Source organism: Ictidomys tridecemlineatus, chromosome 1 (assembly GCF_052094955.1).
Source record: "Ictidomys tridecemlineatus isolate mIctTri1 chromosome 1, mIctTri1.hap1, whole genome shotgun sequence".
Lineage (NCBI taxonomy): Eukaryota > Metazoa > Chordata > Mammalia > Rodentia > Sciuridae > Ictidomys > Ictidomys tridecemlineatus.
Window position 1 is genome coordinate 89,392,051 of NC_135477.1, and position 7,718 is coordinate 89,399,768.

Consider the following 7,718-nt stretch of genomic DNA (forward strand, 5'->3'; position numbering starts at 1 on the left):
TACTAGACCACCTTTCTAAATTTATTTAAATGTATCATGACCCCCTGAGCCAAAATAAAATTGTTTTCTTTATTTAAAAAATATGTATCCAGGACAGGCATGGTGGTGCACACCTGTAATCCCAGCAGATTGGGAGGCTGAGGCAGCAGGATCACAAGCTCAAAGCCAGCCTCAGCAATAGTGACCAACTCAGTGAGATGCTGTCTCTAAATAAAACACAAAATAGGGCTGGAGATGTGGCTCAGTGGTTGAGTGCTCCTGAGTTCAATCCCTTGGTACAAAACACACACACACACACACACACACACACACACACACATCTCTCTCCAAGAATAGTGGTAAACACCTGTAATCTCAGCCACTTAGAAGGTTGAGACAGGCTAATCACAAATTCAAAGCCAGCCTCAGCAATTTAGTGAGACCCTAAGCAACTTAGAGACAGACCCTGTCTCAAAATAAAAAATAAAAAGGGCTAAGGATATAGTTTAGTGGTAAAGTGCCCCTGATTTCAATCCCTAATACCAATACATGACAGGTACCATCAATATGCTGGGATTTTCTAAAGTTTTTTAGTTGTTATTGGATATTTATTTATTTATTTCAAAACAAATGCAATTTTATTTTACCATGGTTGGCTGAATCCACAGATGCAGAACTCATGGGTATATAGAGCCAATTTTGAAGCTTAAGGTAAAAACAAACAGAAAATAAATTTCAGAACAAAAGACCCGTCTTCATCTCCTTTATTTGAGTCCCGTCAATTGGTTTCTATGACCTAGATCATTTATTCTCAAGTACAGTACCTGCCCCTAAAGCATCAGCATCATCTAACAAATGCATGGGCCACTTTGGACCTCCTGAATCAGAAACTCTGGGCATGAGGTCCAGCGATCCATGTTTCACCAAGTCCTGAGATTCTAATGTGGACTCCAATATGAGAATCACTCATCTACCAAAATTCCTGATGTATGCTACAAATCTTTATTTATTTTTATGTGGTGCTGAGAATCGAACCCAGGGCCTCACACATACTAGGCAAGTGCTCTACCACTGAGCCACAACCCCAGCCAATATGCTATTATTGAGGTGAGATGATTGTCACTAAGGTCTGGTGCCTTTCTCCCATCAAACAAGTATAGGACATAAAATGAAGAGACTCCTAGAATCAGTAGGATGGGAAAATGTGATAGGCCTGAACCTGGAGAGCTCCAAGTTCCAGCTCCAATGTTTTAACAGAGTTGTGGGACCTGGTGCCTCAGTTTCTTCATCTGGGTTAGGGGAGAGTGGATGAGCTGACTATCCAGATGCCTTCAGCCTCTGGTATTCTGTGCAGTAAGCAGCATGTGTAGCTGGTAGTCCTGACTATCCCACCTAACTCTCTATTCCGTCAATACCTAATTTCAGAATGAAAGATAGAAAGTCAACTCTGAGTTTCTACCCCCAAATATTCCCAGAAAGAAAAAGAAATTGCCTTAAAAATAATATGTATTATCATTGAGCTTGTTAAATTTATTCTATTCAAATTAGCTAATAATTATTCATTCGTTAGCATGCATTCTTTCAGTAGGTATTATTCTCCTGTACAAAAAGCACTGAAAGAGCTGGATGAAGTCTGGCCCCCTTGGAGCTCACAGCTCTGGATGGGGAAACACATGAATCTGGGTAATTGCAGTTAACAAGAGCTCAGTGTCCTGGGGGGCTCCAGAGAAATTCAAGGGACTGAACTTTGGAAGGATCAGGGAAGGCTTCCTGGAGTAGGGATGGCAACTGGGCCCCAAAGAAGGGACACAGAAACAAAGGAAGAGGAAGATAAGGGAAGGATGAGGAGCAGGGTAAGTGAAGGGGTGGTTTGGGTTGAATGACCAAGGTTGTAGGAGGCAGCCTGGGAGTCTACACTTGACTCTGAGCAGCTGGGAATCTGGACAGCCCTCAGGCAGGGAGAGCAGAGGCAGTGGCGATGCATCTTCCAGACCAGTTTCTGACAAAACTTAAAGCCTCATCAATCTGTGGAACATACAACAGCCCCTGGTACATCAGGGCCATCAGTATTTTGGGATAAATAATCTCAGGGAAAGCAGCCCAACACTGGGAAATGCATTTAAATGGTGCTCTGAAGAAGAAACGGGGAGCAGCTCCAAGCATTTCAACTTGGAAATTTGGCAAATGTACTGCAGAAGATGTGTGAGAGAAACCAGGCTTGGTGGCACATTGCCTGTACTCTCAGAGACTCAGGAGACTGAGTCAGAAGGATCACAAGTTTGAAGCTAGCCTCAGCAACTTAGCAGGGTCCTCTATTAAATAAAAAAAATAAAAGATCTGGGGATGTAGTTCAGTAGTAGAGTGTCTCTGGGTTCAATCCCTGGTACTGCAACAAGAAAGAAAGAAAAAAGAAGAAAGAAGAAAGAAAACAAAATATGTGAGAGAGGAGAGAGAGGGAGACTGCTCTTTCACCCTGTAATCATGAGCAGAAATAACCCCTCATTACAACCTTTAACAAGAGGAGGCCTTTCGATGAGGTAGTAACAAAGCTGCACAGAATCCCTTTGAAGACTGAGCCATTGGTGGAGTGGAAAGTGCTAACTCTGTCAGCACCCTTCATGAGTAATCAAGCTTCTCCCAGCAGAAGCACTTTACGTGTGTTACATACATACGTCCATAAGTGGATTATGAACGAGTTCTGTGATCACAGAATGCCAGGTCAGACTTCCAAAATGACTTGTGGTCTCAGATGGGGCTGGATCATTACCTCGGAACACCAAGATCAACCTGGTACCTGCAGAAAGGGAGCATTTTTCTCCCCTCAAACAAATGCCTTTGAAGTGATTCTCCTCCTGGCCTGAGCCATCCTGGCTGGGCCCCAGGGGAAGCATGGCATTTGCCACTAGAGCACCCAGGGACCCAAGTGAAGCTGAATGCAGGCCTCCTGGGGTCAGAGCTGCTCCCCACACTTTAGGCGTCTCCAGGCTTTCCCACAAGTCAGCCTAAAGGGTGCCGCCCCATCCCCAGGACGCTCAATGGATAGTTCTGCTGCCCACACTGTCCTGCTGTGAAAGACACTGAGTCTCTGTCAGCCAATCAGAAAGAAGAATGTTAAAGACACGAGGGAATAAAGAATTGTTAGGATTTTTCCTGGAAGAGAAGGGGAGAAAAAGAAAAAGTGTATCTGAACCAAGACCAAAAAGCTTCAAGATTGCCTCAGAACAAAGTTCTTCAAACATGAATAAAAATGATCCTCAAAGTACACAGGAAGAGAATTACGGCCCACACACCTAACACTGGCCATGGGGCTGGCAGAGGATAAAAGCAGAGCCAGATTTAAGGAACGGAGAGGACCAGTGACCAGTGAAACAAAGAAAGAGACCTTCCTGGGGAGGCAGGAACAGAACTAAATACAGAACAGCCAGAGGAGGTGGTGCCCAGACTCAGGGGGAGACATGCTAAGCAGAGCCAAGGCCAGAGGCAGGAGCTTTCCCAATCTCTACTTGCCTATCCAGGAGGTCTTGGGTAAAGGAATAAAATGGGCAGGGGAATAAATCCCATGTTCCTCTTCTTCTTTTTTTTTTTTTTTGGTACCGTGGATTGAACCCAGGGTACTTACTTACTGAGCCACATCCCCAGCCCTTTTTAATATTTTATTTAGAGACAGGGTCTTTTTTTTTTTTTAAAGAAAGAGTGAGAGAGAGAGAGAATTTAATATTTATTTTTTAGTAGTTGGCGGACACAACATCTTTGTTTGTATGTGGTGCTGAGGATCAAACACGGGCCGCACGGATGCCAGGCCAGCACGCTACCGCTTGAGCCACATCCCCAGCCCCTAGAGACAGGGTCTTGCTGAGTTGCTTAGGGCCTCATTAAGTTGCTGAGACTGGCTTTGAACTCAAAACCCTCCTGTCTCGGCCTCCCTAGACACTGGGATTACAGGTGCGTACCACCATGCCACGTCTCTTCTATTTTCAGTGGGATGCTGAGCGTGGACATGCACAAGTGAATCAGTGTTTTCAAACATCTGTCATCATATCAATTACCAATGACAAGTGCCTTTTGTCTTTCAAGTTATCTTTTTGGTCCCAAACTGTAGAATTTAGGTTTAGGTTTTAAGAAGATGAATGTTTTTCCTTTTAAGTAATTTTAGGCTTTAGGAAAGGCTATGGGATGCTAAAACTGTGTTAGTTAGCTTTCTGAGGATATCAACTTATGAGAAGGAAAGATTGATTTCAGCTTATGTTTTTCGGAGATTGCAGTCCATTTGGCCATGTTGCCTTTGGGCTTGTAGCAAGGCATAATTTCATGGGGGTGGCAGAGCATGTGATAGAGAAAGCCTGGTCACTTAAGGTGGCCAAGAAATAGAGAGAGGAAGGGGCAGGATCAAGGCATACTGCCAATGACCTAACTTTCTCCAAGTAGGACCCACTTCCTAAAGCTTCCACCACCTCTTAATGGCTGGGAAGCAAGTCTCCCACATATGAGCTTTGCAGGATACATTTAAAATCCAAACCACAACAAATACAGTGACTTTAATCCGTCGGTCTTTTCCTTACCCATTCACCAAGTACTTATTGACAATTCACTATGGTGGTGGGCTCTGGGTGACACATTGGGCCTATGGCAGTAATGCAAAGGACATTGTGGGGTAGGGTCTTCTTCCCTTCCTCCTTCTTTGCTTTTCTGGTTTTACTCTTTTTATACTAAGATAAAATGCCAATAACATAGAATTTACTATTGGAACCGTTTTTAATTGTACAGTTCAGTGGTATTAAATATTATCATTTTTGTGTCACCATCACCAACTTCCATCTCCAGAATTCTTACATTTTTCCAAACTGAAACTTTATACCCATTAAACAATAATTCCCCATTTCCTCTTCCCACCAGCCCCTGGCTGTTGCATTCTTCTTTCTATCCATGAATCTGACTATTCCAGAATCATACAGTATTAGTCCCTTGTTAGAGTCTGTAAACAAGTCTGGATGGCGCCTTGCATTTTGCCAGAGGGAGTGGTTTTTGAAGTAACGCCAGCGAGCCATTAAGTGTGGAGATTCCTTATTGATTGACTGCTATATCGAGTTTATGTTAATTAGATAAGCTGTGTGGAATGTATAAATACCTCTGTTGTCCTACAATAAATGGCTCCCTCTCCTGCTGTATCAATCTACACAAGTTGTTCCTCACCCCACGGTTATTTTGCTGCAGCCGGACTGCGGCAGTCCCTTTTTAAAGATTTATTTTACTTAGCACAATGTCCTCAAGGTTCATCCATGTCATGGCATACACCAGAACTTCCTTCCCTTTTAAGACTGAAAAACATTATATTGTATATATTTATTTCAATTTGTTTGTCCTTTCTTTTTTGATGGAAACTTGAGTGCTTCTCCACCTTTTGGCAGTTGTAAGTAATGCTGCTAATGAACGTGAGTGTAGAAAGATTTGTTTGAGCCCCTGCTTTCAATTCTTTTGAGTCTCACTACATTGCCCAGGCTGGCCACAAACTTGGGAATCCTCCTGCCTCAGCCTGCTGAGTACCTTGGGTATAGGCATGTACTGGTCTTCTTTCATCTTTTTGATAATAGCCATTGCAACATCTCATTGTGGTTAGTTTTTTTTTTTTTTTTTTTTTTTTGCTATGCTAGGGATGGATCCAAGGGCCTTGAATGGGGATACATCCCCAACCCTCATTGTATTTTGATTTGCATTTCCCTGATAATTAATGATATGAGCATTTATTCATATGCCAAAGGGGAAAAAAAGATTTAGATTAGACAAAAATGCATTTGAAGACCAAAAACAAAGCAAAAATTTAAAAGACGACTTTGTCAGGGTAAAGTATTCACAGATAAAAGATCAAACAGGACAACTTGAAAGCAGATTTTATTATCAGATAACAATGCAATTAGGAAAGAAACTGAAAACCAGAAAGACGAAAAGCCACATATTTGCAAATTTTCTTTGATTTTTAATTGACAAATAATAATTATGTATACTTGTGGGGCACAATGTGTTTTTCAATACATGTCCACATTATGGAATGACCAAATCAGGATATTAGCCTATCTATCAATTTTAGTACTTATCATTTCTTTACGTTCTTCATGTTGTTTGTTATTTTGAGTGAGGGGTATTACTACATTACCCAGGCTGGTTTCAAATTCTTTTTTTTAAATATTTTTTTAGCTGTCAATGGAACTTTATTTTATTTATTTACATGTGGTGCTAAGAATCGAACCCAGTGCCTCACACAGGCCAGGAACTATAATCACCTTGCCATGCAATGGGACACCAGAACTTATTCCTTCTAATTAATTCTATCTCCTGTCCACTCTGTCTCTCCCAGCTTCTGATAACAACATTTTCTACTCTGTACCTCAGAGTTCTTTTTTTAAAGTCCATAAAGAAGTGAGATCTACAGGTTTGAGTTGTGGGAGTGGGGGGATGGGGGGTTGTTTTGTTTTGGTTTTGGTAGTGCTAGGAATTGAACCCAGCTCTTGCTCTACAAGCCCTTTACAACACTGAGCCACACCCAGCCCCATGATAGTCTTTGTTTCACTGTACCTGCCTTATTTTGTTTTGTATAATGTCCTCTAGGTTCATCCATGCTGTTGCAAATGGCAGACTTTCCTGGTTAAAATACATTTTTAGAATCCAAATGGAGCAAGCCAGCTGAGTAGTTGTGTGGTTGAATCTTAGAAACTGGTAGAGCTTGCCACATGGCTGACCAACTGACCAGAGCAGATCACAGACTTCAAAGGCACTTTTTCACTATTTGATAAGGATATCAATGGAATTCTAACAACAGAATTGGTAACTGTAATCAGATCTCTTGAGCAAAATCCCATGGAAGCAGTTATAGGACATGATTAATGAAATAAATGCTGATTGAAATGGCACAACTAACTTTCCTAAATTTCTGACAATAATGGCAAGAAAAATGAAAGACACAATAAAGAAGAAATTGGAGAAGCATTCCAGGTGTTTGATAAGGATGCCAATGGCTACATTACTGCAGCAGAGTTTTGCCATGTGATACAAATCTTGGAGGGAAATTAGATAAAGAGGTTGATAAAATCATTAATGAAGCAGATACTTATGGTGATGGTCAAGTAAGCTACCGAGTTTGTATCATTTATGACAGCAATGGGATGACACTGTCCAGAATGTATTAAAATTCTCATACAAACATGTTTATCCACCTTTTCTTTCTAATTCATCTGTTAAATGTTTCCCCCTGGTCCTTGTGGAAAATATGTGCAAGTATAGTAATTAGAACTTCATTCCTACATGCTTCTTGCCTTATCTTAATGGCATTGTTCTAAAACCTTATTTTAGAAAGCAGATCAGGCTGGTATTATACTCAGTGGCAGAAGACATGCTTAGCACTTGCAATGCCCTGGGTTCAATCTGTAGCACCAAAAAAGGGGGGAAAATGATCAAGTAATATGTTGTATGTGGGTTACTCTGGATATATCTAGGCCTTTCTACACATCTAAAGTTAGATGGAGTTGGACAAATAAGGAAGTATCTAGGTTATGCCTTTTTAAAAGTGGTTTCCTTTAAGAATTGTCAGTGTATTATTGAAGGGTAGGGTTGTAACTCTGCATGGACTATGAATAGTCAAAAATATTTTTAGAATTTTTAAAAAACCATATTGCATCAATAAGAAAAGGTCTTTAAAATGTTTTTAATTTAAAAAAAAAAAAAAACAAGCCTTAGGCTAAGCATCGGGG

At 41.1% G+C, this 7,718-nt stretch overlaps 1 pseudogene; it reads left to right on the forward strand.

The window, feature by feature from the left end:
• The first annotated feature begins 1,760 nt into the window (after window positions 1-1,760).
• LOC110598516 (neo-calmodulin pseudogene) lies at window positions 1,761-7,137 on the forward strand (annotated as a pseudogene).
• The last annotated feature ends 581 nt before the right edge of the window (window positions 7,138-7,718 follow it).